The sequence below is a fragment of the Eumetopias jubatus genome, unplaced genomic scaffold, assembly GCF_037043125.1.
Source record: "Eumetopias jubatus isolate StellerSeaLion01/CBP00866 unplaced genomic scaffold, mEumJub1_p1.0 scaffold_4, whole genome shotgun sequence".
Lineage (NCBI taxonomy): Eukaryota > Metazoa > Chordata > Mammalia > Carnivora > Otariidae > Eumetopias > Eumetopias jubatus.
Genome location: NW_028274810.1, coordinates 121,472,065 through 121,485,499, shown reverse-complemented (window position 1 = coordinate 121,485,499; position 13,435 = coordinate 121,472,065). Strand labels below are relative to the sequence as shown.

At 40.0% G+C, this 13,435-nt stretch overlaps 1 non-coding gene across 1 annotated transcript; it reads right to left on the bottom strand.

Annotated features, from left to right (window-relative positions):
- Positions 1–237: 237 nt before the first annotated feature.
- LOC114211207 (U6 spliceosomal RNA) lies at positions 238–345 on the bottom strand. Its single transcript, XR_003609710.1, has one exon. It is a non-coding gene; the product is annotated as a U6 spliceosomal RNA (small nuclear RNA).
- Positions 346–13,435: the final 13,090 nt, after the last annotated feature.

The window sequence follows — 13,435 nt, the reverse complement described above, 5'->3', positions numbered from 1 at the left end:
TTCTTTCTTTCTTTCTCTTTCTTTTCTTTCTTTCTTTCTTTCTTTCTTTCTTTCTTTCTTTCTTTCTTTCTTTCTTTCTTTCTTTCTTTCTTTCTTTCTTTCTTTCTTTCTTTCTTTCTTTCTTTCTTTTCTTTCTTTCTTTCCTCCCTTCCTTCTTTCTTTCTCTCTTTCTCTCTTTCTTTCTTTCTTTCTTTTTCTTTCTTTCTTTCTTTCCTGTCTTTATTTTAATTCCATCTAAAAAATATAGAATGCATACAAATTTTGTGTCATCCTTGAGGAGAGGCCATACTAATCTACTCTGTATCATTCCAATTTTTGTATATGTGTTGCCGGAGAAGCCAGCACCAGATTTTCTGTTCTTAAACAGGATTTTTTCTATCCTCTTTTCTCTGCAAGAGCTTTTCTGGCCAGGTGATTGAGGAACATAGGCTCAGGGAAGCTGAATTTAGCCAGAGGTCAATGGGACCCTTCAAAAAACCTGCCGTCCCCCCTCAAGCACTTGAGAGCCCAGAGTGGGTTAAGTCTTCCCTGGCTCAGTCCCAATAGACATTAAATTCACCTGTGCTTGCTCTGAAATAAATCAGTGTCCTTTTCTGCTGCTGCTGTTGTCTGGAAATAATGCAAATGCAATGGGCCTGCACTGACATTGTGCTTCCCTGGAAGGAGACACATAATAAATTGTCCCTTAATACTGTTAAAGGGACATTTTCCTCTAACTCAGGAGCTTTTGAGGTTGGTCTGTGCTACTCACCCAGCAATGAGGAAGATACGGTGCCTTGTCACTGGGCCCAGTTGTTCATGTGACCTCTCAGTGCTCTTTGGTTTACTGCATTGCTAAGTTCAAGGATGTATTTCCCAGCCCCCAAGTCAAGTCATAGGACTTGCTGGTAACCTAGACTGGTTTCCTTGTCTGTGATTTGAATTTATTTTATTTTATTGTATGAATTTAAATTTTGCTTATTTGGATGCTTGAAAGCCGAGGGAAACTGGAGCTCCTGGTCCATGCCATTCATCTTTTGGAAGAACGCCAAAGCTGTTTCCGCAGAGGACAGAAGGCATTGGGCTCCCCTGCAGGAAGCCACTGCTGCTCCTTAATTGTTTGTTAGAGGAAGAATCAAGGGTAAAATTTAAAGTAAATGGCTGGTCGGGTTGCACTAATTCATCAAAGCATGCTTCAAGTCAGTAGTCAGAGCATGCATCAGCCCCTGGCACCACCACTTTACCCAGCAGACCTCTGAGCAGATGAAATCATTAGGAAGCATTCAGCAATGCTTGAAAAGCAAAGAGAGAGGAGGCAAGGATTTCTGTGCATGCTCCACTTTGCCACATGGGAAAACACCAGTTGTCTGTGACCTAGTTATCTGGGAGAGATACCCACAAAACTGTTCACTGCATGGGAACCCCATCCTCCAGTGCACCCTGTGTGCTCAGAAAACAATTAGAGCTTCCTATTTTGATTCTATTCCTTTTGCTTAGAGTTTTTTTAGTTGCAGTAAAGACCAATCCACTTAAGGTAGCTTAAAAAAAGGATAATTTTATGGGGATAGACCATGGACAGAAAATAAAACCCAGGTTCATTAGAAATTGGAAGTAGGAACTGGAAAGTTTTCAGAAAACTGTCAGCATTCCATCTCTCTCTCTCTCTCTCTCTCTCTCTCTCTCTATATATATATATATATATACCTGGTCCCTTGTCTGTGCAATGCTTCTTTCTCCTGCTTCTCTATGAAGTCTCCTTGATTTTAAGCATGCAGTCATTTGATTCATTCAGTAAATATTGAATCCTACCATATGGCTGGCATTGTTCAGGGTCCTGGGGATACAGCAATGAACAAAATAGACAGAAACCCATGCCCTTGTGGAATATGCACTGCGGTGGGGAGGCAGACTCTGAGTGGTATAAATAAGTACAGTGTGTTAGACAGTAGTAAGTGCTTAGAAGAAACAATCAGGACAAGAAATGAAATGTTGGGACAGCAATTAAAATCTTGCAGAGGATGGTCATGGAAGACCCTACTGGGAAGGTTGTTTTTAAATAAGTACCTTCAGGAAGTAAGAGAAGTAATTCTATAATGTCAGAGCACACTGGGCAGAGGGTACAACAGGTACAGGAACGCCTGGGTGGCTCAGTTGGTTAAGCGACTGCCTTCGGCTCAGATCATGATCCTGGAGTCCCGGGATCGAGTCCCACAACGGTGTCCCTGCTCAGCAGGGAGTCTGCTTCTCCCTATGACCCTCCCTGCCTCATGCTCTATCTCTTTCTCTCTCTCAAATAAATAAAATCTTTAAAAAAAAAAAAAACAGGTACAAAGGACCCGTGGTGCTTCAAGGAGTGACAGGAGGCCAGTGGGGTGGGGAGTAGAGAACTAGTGAGAGGTGAAGTCTATATTTTGGGGAGACAAATCACAGATGGCGGCTTTGGCTTTTGCTCTGAGTGAGATGGGAAGATCCAGAAAGCCTACCAGAAAGCTGAGTGACCACATAGCCCGCTCATTCCAGTGGTTGTTTCTTACTGCTAACTTATTATTGAATCAAAATCTCTTTGTCTCCAAAAAAGAGAATCTAAGGGACATTGACCCATGCCCAGTCTGCTTCTGCAGTCATCCTGAGTTCTCAGGGTTTACCCACATATTAATTTAGCTAACTAGGCTAAAGCCCCACCTAATGATAATCAGTGACAGCCAGGGTCTGTATATGTGGATGCCATTTCTATTTCTGCCTATTTCTCTCAAGAATGCAGAGTAGTGGGGCCAGCTAGTCAAACTTCAGGGATATGGAGACCCAGCTATATCTCTTACTCAATCTCTCTCTCTCCCCTCTCCTTCTCCTCAATCTCCTCAAAATACATAAGGAACAGTGGAGGGTCTCACAGAATCTTGGCTGAGTGAATGAGTTGGCAAGTGCTAATAAGAATATCAGGACCTTAGGAAATAGAGATCCTTTTAGAAAATTCTGATTTCCAAAAAGATTTTCACATCAGATCTTCGACAAAGACAAAATTAGAATATGTACACTCTCAGCAATCTCCTTATCCAAAGTGTCCTCAGATGTGGCAGAAGGATCCACAAGAGTTGTAATGAGGATTTGTGAGGGGGTGCCAGTCATGTTACTATTAATAGATACCATGCTAAAGTTGGACATGTTTTTGAATAAATTAGAACGAATTAAATATTAACCCCAAAATAACATCCTTCTCACTGCTATCATCCAATGTGCCTTCTGAGTGGGAGAGAAAGGTGGAGCTACAGCTGGACTACCAGAGCTGTACGTAACCCTAGATGTGCCCCACACACAAACATCTTCCCTTTTGTGACTCTTGGTGGAAAATAGTATGAGAGCCACTTCCATGGGGAACAAGACTGGTACAGAAGGGTTGCAGGACAACTGCCATTTCTTTCTCAAATGACCACCATGAGGACAGGAATGTTCTAGAACTTTCTTCTCCCCAATTCTAAGAGCCCTGAACTCGTGGAATGGCCAAATAGGCGATGATCTTTTTCTAAGAAAGACTCCAGAATGGTTTACTGTGTCATTCTCATAATTATATGCAAGAAAGTTACCATCTGTAGCTCAGCCGTGGCTCTTCACATGGAAGAGGAAATGACTAAATATATATTTACATAGCTCTCATGAATATGCATTTTTTAAATGCACAAATATGTACAATTACTTGATAGACTGTTTTGGTTGCTATCTTTCGAATATTTAATACAACCATAAATGTTTAATTCATATTTACTGGGTTGATTGAACAGTTTCGAAATTATGCCAAGTCTTGCTAGAAACGAGATTGAATGTCTCTAGCATATTTGTGCAGCAGGATTTGGCCAGCAGAGGCCACACTGACTGGTTAAGTGATGGTTTTCTTGTAAAGAATATTGAATAAAGCTGCTCATGGAAATCGACTTGGCTGTAGCTGAGAGGAATGGCCCTGCATTTACGTCCTATGGTAGCCTACAGAGCCCTTCATCATTTCGCCTCCCCGCCACCCCTTTGCCACTCTTTCCACTCTGTCCCTCATCACTCAGCCACAACAACTCACATTCCACCTTAAGTCCCCTGAACCCGCTGTGTCCTGTGCCCACAATCCTGTCCACACAGACATCAAGACTGTCACGTGCTCACCGAAGTTTATCATGATCAACCCTTTTACAATCACAGGGCCCAACACTGTTGAGGGCCTCTTCTGCTCCTTGGCTTTTTTCCCCCATTGTATTCACCTCTCACATCAAACAACATTGGCTAATTTATAATGTTTAAGATTAATGGTCTGTCTCTGTCTCCCCTCGCTAGAATGTAAACATCATAAGAGCAGAAATCTGTTTTATGCACTGAAGGATCCTCCAAAGCCCAGAATGGAGCTGGCACTTCAGGGAACTACAGTGGGGGGAGGAAGAAATGGAAACCAAGAGTTTTGGGTTCAAATCCAGCATGGGAATGAGGCAAGGACAGAGCAGAACAGCAGCAGAGGTCTCTCTTGGGTACAGGTGAAACCTAACTGGCCAAATCTCCACAGAACTGGGTCACACGTTATTTAGAGGATCACCTCTAGGGGTGGCACCCATATGGAAAGGCTTTGTAGTCCTACTGTGTACATGTGGAACAGGGGTGTCAGCATCACCTTCAGAGAGAAATCTGAAAATTAAATGACATAGGTAAGTAAAAACATACCTATCTACGAGGATAGGGAGGAAGTAAAAAGGGAGTAGGCTTCTCATTAAGTAGAGAATTATTTTCTTAGGGTAATGCTTACCCAAAAATTGTTTACATTCAGCCAAATGCCAGGAGAGGCTATAAGACATGGCTTGTCACTGCGGTGGGGACACAAAGCACTCCAAAATGTAGCCACTGCAGCAGATCCATTTTGCAATAAAAGTATTAGGGGAGGTCACACATCCCTGGGGTGAGGTATCACACATACCCAACAACAGCAAATACGGAAAGGTATCCCTACCACTACAGGAAAAGAGGGGATGAAGATACTAGATCCTACAGTGTGTACTTTTTTGAGCAGTTCATGACAGATTGAACCATATTTATGACATAGAATTCATCTAGCCTATCAGCCAAAACCAAAATCAAGGGATCATTAAATAAAGGAATATGCAGTTGAATGGGACGAGAAGATAATGTGAGAAAAACAGAGAAACAGAGGATAAAGAATAAGAATAAAAATAAAAAGGAGGGGCTCATCCTAGAACCAGGATGGAGACACCTCCCTAATTCTCCTGTCTATGGATGTCACCAATATTCTGGCGAGGAAAATTGGTGGTAATTACCAGAACCACACACTCTAGTTACAAATGAATAGTATTTATAGCTTGTCATACATGTGCGGGAATGTTTAAGGGGATGTTTAGTGAACTGTAAATAGCGTGGGTTCAGTTCTGCCCAGCTAATCCTATATGCCGTAATTATAAAGCTTCAAGTAAATACAAACCCTTCAATTATCAAGAAGAGATATCTGAACCAAAGAGAACCAACTGACAGTAGCAGTCAAACTCCTGTTGCCTACAAGAGTGTGGAGAAAGAAGTACTTCCAGACCCTCTTAGAGCATTATAAACTGGTTACAAGAAAGTACATTTCTGGGAACTAATTTTGTAATTATTTTTCAAAGGCTATAAAAATGTTCGTAATATTTATCCCCTACTCTCTCTATCCACCCTTGCAACAACTTCTGGGAATATCGTCCACAGAAATAATACAAAGTCCCCATAGAAACGAAGTGATTTGCTCACAGGTGTTTGTGACCACGCTGTTTTGGATAGTAAAAAATGAAAAACAACACAAACATTCAATTATTATATGTATGGTTAAGTATATTACGATGCTTTTGTTCTTATTACCCTGAGTTTATGGAGATAGCTATATGAGTTTTGAAAAATGTATACAGTTGTGTAATCACCACCACTATCCAGATATAGAACACTTCCATCATCCCCAAAATTTCCCTTGAGTAGCCAATTCCACCCCAGGAAATCTGCTGCTAAGATTCTTTCCCTATGGTTGGTTTTTTTCCAGATCATTACAAGAATGGAATCACAGAGTACATAAACTTTTGCATGCCTTCTTTCATTCAGCATAACCCATTAGAGATTCATCCAAGCTGTTGCTGGATGGAATTCTTAATATGGATGCATTGATATTTGCTTATTCATTCACTATCCCCTTCACTTTTTAAAACTTTCTATTTTGAAATAATTACAGATTCATGATCTATAATTATTAACTCTCTAAATTAGGGATTTGAGAGATAGGGCAAAGAGGTATCCTGTACCCTGTTCCCTAATGGTTACGCCTCATGTTATGTAACTATGTCAAACTCTAGTGAAACCAGGAAATTGCCAGAAGTACATTATGTGTGCGAAGTTCTTCACCCTGTTATCACATGCCTAAAATCCCCTAAACACCGTTGCAATCCCAGAACTCTTCACTCGCCACAGAGATCTCCCTTATACTTCCCCTTCCTACTCACACACCTCCACTTTTACTCCTTTTCACCCTCTGCCATCAATAAAACAATAATTTTAAATACTTTCTGTTTTGACACCCTTCAATAACCACATCAGACAGTGTTATTTATCATTTTGGCTTCAACCATTAAACATAATTGAGATTTTTCAGGGGGAGGAAGAAAGCCTGTCATGTTTACACACATTCTTGCCTTTTCCATTTACTTTCTGTTGAGTGGAATTCTTTTAGAGAATTTGCTTGTGACAAATTCTCTCAGTTGTCCTTCATATATCTTTGTTTCCCTTCTGTTCTGCAAGAATATGTACTTGGGGTATAGAATCCTGGGTTAACAGTTCCTGTCCTTCAGCACTTAGAAACAAGACGCCTCTTCCTTCCGGCCATGGAGATGGTTTCTGATGAGAAATATGTTGTCATTCATATCATTTCCCCCTAGAAGTAACCATCAAATCTCTCTCACTGACTTCAAGATTCCGTGTTTCCAGAAGTTTTTTTTTTAATAAACACTTTTTTAAAGATTTTATTTATTTATTTGAGAGAGAGAGAAAATACAAGTGGGGGGCAGAGGGAGAGGGAGAAGCAGACTCCCCACTGAGCAGGGATTCCCAGAATCCTGACACCATGACCTGAGCTGAAGGCAGATGCCCAACTGACTGAGCCACTGGGGACCCCAGTTTCCAGAAGTTTTATTATAATGTATCTTGGCATGGGTATCTTTGGGTTTATCCTGTTCAAGTTTCACTCAGCATCTTGAATCCATAGATTTATCGTTTATCAAACCCGGGAAATTTAGCAATCATTTCTTCAGATACTTTCTCAGTTCCCCCTTCTTTCTCCTCTCCTTCTGAGATATATTATGAATGTCAGATCTTTTACTTTAGTCCCACACTAAAGTCTCAGCTGAGTCTCAGCTCTCTCTTTTTTTTTCTTTTAATTCTATTTTCTTTCTGTTGTTCAGACTAGGTCATTTCTATTGTTCTGTCTTAAAGTTTTACTATTTATTTTGCCTATCCCTCCATTTTACTGTTGAGTTCTTTGGTTTTTTGTTTTTGTTGGGTTTGGTTTGGTTTGGTTTTTATTTGTTTGGTTGTGTGTTTTTTTTTTAAATAATGTATTAAGATAATGTATTTTTCTGTTCTAACATTTCCATTTAGCTATCTTTATATCTTTAATTTCTTTGCTGAGACTTTTTATTTTTTGTATTTTTTCAATCATGTTCATCATTGTTCATCAAAGCACTTTTATAATGACTGCCTTAAAATTCTTGCCAGATAACCCTAACATCTTAGTCATCTAGGTGTTGGTATATCATGACTGTCTTTTCTCATTCAAGAATTTCCTGGTTCTTTGAAGTGATTTTTTTTTTCTTACTGAATCCCGGATATTTGGGGTTATAAGGCTCCTGGTCTTATTTAAATCTTCTGCTTTAGCAGGCTCCTCCTGATACCAAGCCAGAGGGAGAAGGGAGACACCACCTTATTCTGCTGGATGGGAGTGGAAATCCAGGTGTTCCCCCTCGTCCCCTGCTGGCACCCAGGAAGAGGGAGGGAACCTTCCTTCCTGCTGGGCAGGGGTGGCCCCTCGGCCTCTGACCACTCTGACAGGCAGTGGGCAGTACAGTGTGTATAGGGGTGTGCTCATTATTGCCCAGCAAGGATAGAAGTCCCAGGTCCCTACTTAGCCTTCTGACCCCACCCCAGCTAGGTGAGGATGCCAGTTTCTCCAGCACCCAGTCTGGAGATACGAGGCAAAAAAGAAAATCCAGAGAATTCATTGCCATGTCATTTCCCGAGTCCTGAGGTCCCCTAACCCAGTATGCCTACTTTTCTCCATCTCTCAGAGTCCTCTTACATTTGTTTGATATGTAAACCCAGTTTTAAGCTATACTTATCCAGAGAGAGAGGGAAAAGTACCTATCCATTTCCTTTCAAAAGGCTTTTTTTTAATAAGACTATCTTGGAGTACAAGAAAATAAAGATACAGCAATAAGTGAAAAAAAGATTACCAAATTTTCTGCCTAATGTGGTTACTGACAATTTTTTTAAAATCACAAGTGTGCAAGAAAAAAGACTGGAAGGAAATATACCAAATGTTAATGGGCACTGAGTTAGTAAAACAGAAAAAAGGGGAAAGCTTTTCTCTTCTACTTTCCAATGTTCTATATGTTAGCAATCTTACATTAAACAGAGGCACCTGGGTGGCTCAGTCAGTTAAGCATCTGCCTTCCGCTTAGGTCATGAACCCAGGGTCCTGGGATCGAGCCCTACATCAGGCTCCCTGTTCAGCAAGGAGTCTGCTCCTGCCTCTTGCTCATGCTCTTTCTCTCTCTCAAATAAGTAAATAAAATCTTTTTAAAAAAATATCACATTAGACAGACACATCAAAGGAATAATAGAAATGGTTCAGTCATTCAGGTATGTAAGGCAAAAACTGTGAAAAATGGGACCTGCAAAAAGCCCCATTCCAAGCTGGCTAAGTTACACATCCATAAAACTTCATTATAAACCTCACCGCTTATGAAGTATATAAAGGAGAGGAGGGGTTGTTGCTTTATGTTGAGCAAATCTAGCAGATTTTTGAATGAAGAGAGTAATGTGATCAGTGGAAAACGGTTTTATGGAATCAGCAGAGAAAGAAGTGATGTTTTATACTGAAGCACGTATTTTCTGGGGTGAGCCCACAATACATTGAAATCGACACCAACAGTTGGCTCAAAAATAATCAATTACAAATATACTCAACATATAAGCATTCTCATGGACAGAACCACAAGGCGTGCTCTCCATTGTTCCTAACAGCTCCTTAGAAGTCACCAGATGCAACTCTAGCTAAAATAACCTAGTGAGGTACAAGTTAATTACATAGTTACCAGCAAAATCACACACATTTTTTGCAGTAATAATGTGGTAAATAAATATATGCTCACTCCATGGGAAATGGTAGCAATTATCAGGAGCACATGTTCACACCATCATATTGCTTACTGATAATTGTGCGATTAACCCATGGTAGCATGCTAAAATGGATATTTATGCTTCTCTGAGCTTGGTGTGCTATGTGGAACGCATGTGAAAAGCACAGATGGGGAGTTTCAAGGGTGAACCTCAAGCGTGTGAGAATTTTTTGTGGTCACATCTTAGTCCCCAACCCTCCCCAGAAGGGGGCTTTGGGGTTTTTTAATAATGTATATCTATTTTCAGTCGATTGCTTCACATACAATTAATGCTCAATAAACTCTTCATTAAGTGAATTAATAAAAGGTAACAAAAGATTTGTGTGACGTGAGTAATCCAAAAGGAACAAGTAAACCAGAATACCTCATGTTTGCATTGGGGATTCAGAAAGAAGTTTTGGGTTTGAAATCAGAAGTTCCTAAACCAAACACCAGGTCTTCCGATACCTAATTAAGGAATTTCAAACAAATTACTTCCAGCATTTGAATTTCAGTTTTCTCAACTATAAAAGGGAAGTTAAGAGGTTTGTTATGTGGCTCAAATGAGATAATGTATGTGCAAACACTTGTAAACCAAACAAAAAGTATACGCATAGGAAATAGTCTTGCTAAGGTGCTACTATTTCAAGAGCAGCGAATCCAGACCTTCCTTCAAAGAAGCACATACTATCTAAGGACCTCTCACTGGTGGCAAGAGATAGAGGGGAAGAGAGTTGGCACAATTATTAGTCAGGAGGGTGAGGGGTAGCATAAAAGGGTGATCTGCAGAGTGAGTGATCCATACAAAAAAATTTAGACATATTGGGTCCAATCCAGAGTCAAGCCTATGGCAGCAAGCTCCTAAAAGTACAAAAGCAGTGAGAGTTTTGTGACTTCCACACCTCTATGACATACACATCAGCTCAAATAATTCATTTTTCTCATTTCAATGGACTCATTTGGGAGGAACAATACACTTTCTAAATAATGAGGATAGAGGAATTGTTTTAAAACATGGAAATTTATTCCTTACAAACCAATAATTCCCATATCTCTCTCAATTTCTGCTTCATCCCATCAAGAACAACACACTGATCCTCAGTAATTGCAGTCAGAGAAAATGCACCACATCTAGAAGAGCTTTTGTAAGTCAGAAAGAACTCAACAACTAAGTTTTTCTTATTTATTGCAATTCATCGACACAATAGAACCTTTTATTCAATATGAATAGGTCCCAAAGTTGGCTAGTTAATTGAAAAATTTGTTAAAATGGGCACACATCTTTTACATGTTTTATTTTCATTGAAAATATAAAAATGTTCATTTAGTCACCAACCTTTTAATGTAAGGACAAGGGTTTTTTATTTATGGGTCAGGGATTGGAGATCAAATCATGTATCTTCTATAAACATAACCATTATGCATGGTCTACAAGTCCTAATCTTTCCTTGGAGTGGTGTGACATCAAACACTTGGGAAGAAATCTGAGTACAGATCCCTATAAATGTTTTCCCAATGATTTATAGTTGTCTCAATCACGCCTAACTCAACAGCAATTTTATGAAAAAATTGCCTTTATCAAGTCTTTCCAGAGCATTTAGTTGCAATTTCAAAGACACATCAATTCTTATTTTGTACTCGTATGTCATCAGTTTATATAATAATGAAGTGACATAATTACAAGAAGTAGTTTAGCTGATATAAACAAATTTATGCATAAACACAACTCAAGTGCAGAATAGGTCCTGGTCTCCACTTTGTCTTCCTTAACAAGTACAGAAGTACAGAATAAGAAAAGAGCATTTCTTAAACCAGAGTAAACTAAACTGAATTTTTTCAGTTCTTTCCATTTCCACCACCTGTACAAATATATGTGCTGTATACTTATTGCCACTATCAGGGATGGAGTCTCTCTCTTCCTCTCCCTTACGAGGTAAGTAACTTATCTTCTTTCTCGTAAAGCTGTGGGATGTGCCTCTGAGTTGCTGTAATAAGACACATTTTCATACTAGTCGTTATTTTTAAAGTAAATTTTCATTTTAGAATAGTCTTAGACTTACGGGAAAATCACGAAGGTAGCCCAGAGCTCCCATATACCCCACACCAGGTTTCCCTTCTCATTAACCATTGCTGGCTTTTTATGGAATCTTGAAGCATTTTATTTGGAACCAAAGACTCTCCCATTTTATAGAAGTCATCAAAATGTGCAACATTTCTTTTGTACTGTTATTATACCTTTTTTGTATGCCTCACCACAGAGACCAGAGGTGTGTTCACATTTATTGTCCTGATTGCCCAACACCCTTTCCCTCTACAAGGGGACAAGCACCTGATTTCCAGTATGAGGAACCACCCCACCCCCACTCACAGTTTCTATCATTCAGGTGGGGTGATTCTAGGGGTGGACAGGTGACCAGGCCTGGTTAACCAGAGCACCCTTCACTGTGGCCCCAGTAATCAGGACACTGTTAGAGTAGATTATAGACCCCTGTGGGAGCAGCCTAACTGAAAATATGGTCTAAGAGAAAAGCAAAAAGAGAGAGAGAGAACACGAAAGAGTATCCCAAAGACATATTTCTTCAATCACTGGGACTATCTTAGTTTTTTCCTGTGTTCTAATGTAATAATTAATGGAATTTTCTTTCACCCTCAAAAGTAGTAAATGATACAACCTAATGAGAGGCCTGGATTTATCTATGCATGAAGTCAGCCACCTCCCTGGTTACATGAACCAAGAAATATTTTTTGGAAGGAGAGAAAGAAGATTGGCTTAAAATCATTTCATAAACAGAGCGCCACTTGCCCTGGTCCTCACCACACATCCATGACTGCAATCAAGAAGTCTAGTTGACCCTTGAAAGTCCACCCATATATGATCTGCATAGACTCAGCTTGAACATTTCCTTAGAAGAGGTACATGCAAAGACCTACACACAAGAGAGGGAACAGTATATTTCAAGATCGAAAGGGATCTCAACAAGGCCTAAGTGGAATGAGAAGTTAGAGGGGAGGAAAGCAGGGGGCTGGCCTACAGCCTTTTATGGGAGCTTGGGCTCGGTTCTAAGTCAATGAGAAACTGGCAAATCCTTCAGTCCATACAGAGAGTCCTGGGTCATCATTTGTTCATTTTGCAAAGGCCACTCTGCCTGCATCAGGAGAATGGAAAACAGGAAGCTGACCCAGGAAGCAATGATGTCTTTAGTTGGGGCCTGGGCAGTGGTGATGGGAAGAAATGGATATATCGGAGATCTATCTAGGTGGCTCCCACACGTCAAGCTTGGAGTCTTATTAATAGAAACCCTGCTTGAACCTAGTCCCCTTTTCCCTATTCAGACCAAATCACTAGGGTCTGAAATCCAGGCTTGCACAAATCAATATTTGTTCAATTAATGAACCTTAAAGTTTTGGTGGTTGAGAAGAATTGGAGAAAACAAGGCACCTCAAAATTCTCTAATAAAAATATCTTGTCTCTGTTCCCAGGGTTTATGCACTCACAGAGGAAGTAATCAGGCATTATAGACATCACTTTGGCCACCTCAGATTTCTTGGGCAAAAGCAGAAGTCATACTTTTAAGATTTTCAACTACTTTATTAAGGGTAACTATTCGTACTCCCTTACCCTTCAAACAATACAGAATCAGTATTTTCTTGGTTCCATCGATACTAGGTAGAGCTATTGACTCTCCTCTTTTATGGCACTATAAAACATGTTGTACTGAAATAAAAGTTTACTTGGCAACTAAGAATTCATGGGCAAGACTTCCTGCTGACTTTTCAGAAACCTGGTCACATGTGTTGCTGCTTTTTTTGATGGTGGTGTTTCTTAACTGTCCTTTCCAGAGGATTCTTTGGATCTTTGGATTCTTTGTGTGTGTGTGTGTGTGTGTGTGTGTGTGTGTGTGTGTTTGCTCGTCCATGCGCACATGCATACATATGCTGGAGAAGAGAGAGAAAGTGTACCATGCATACATGAGTAGTTACTTTTCTGCTAAATTAAAACTTTGCCAGAATGACAGTCTACACTTACACAA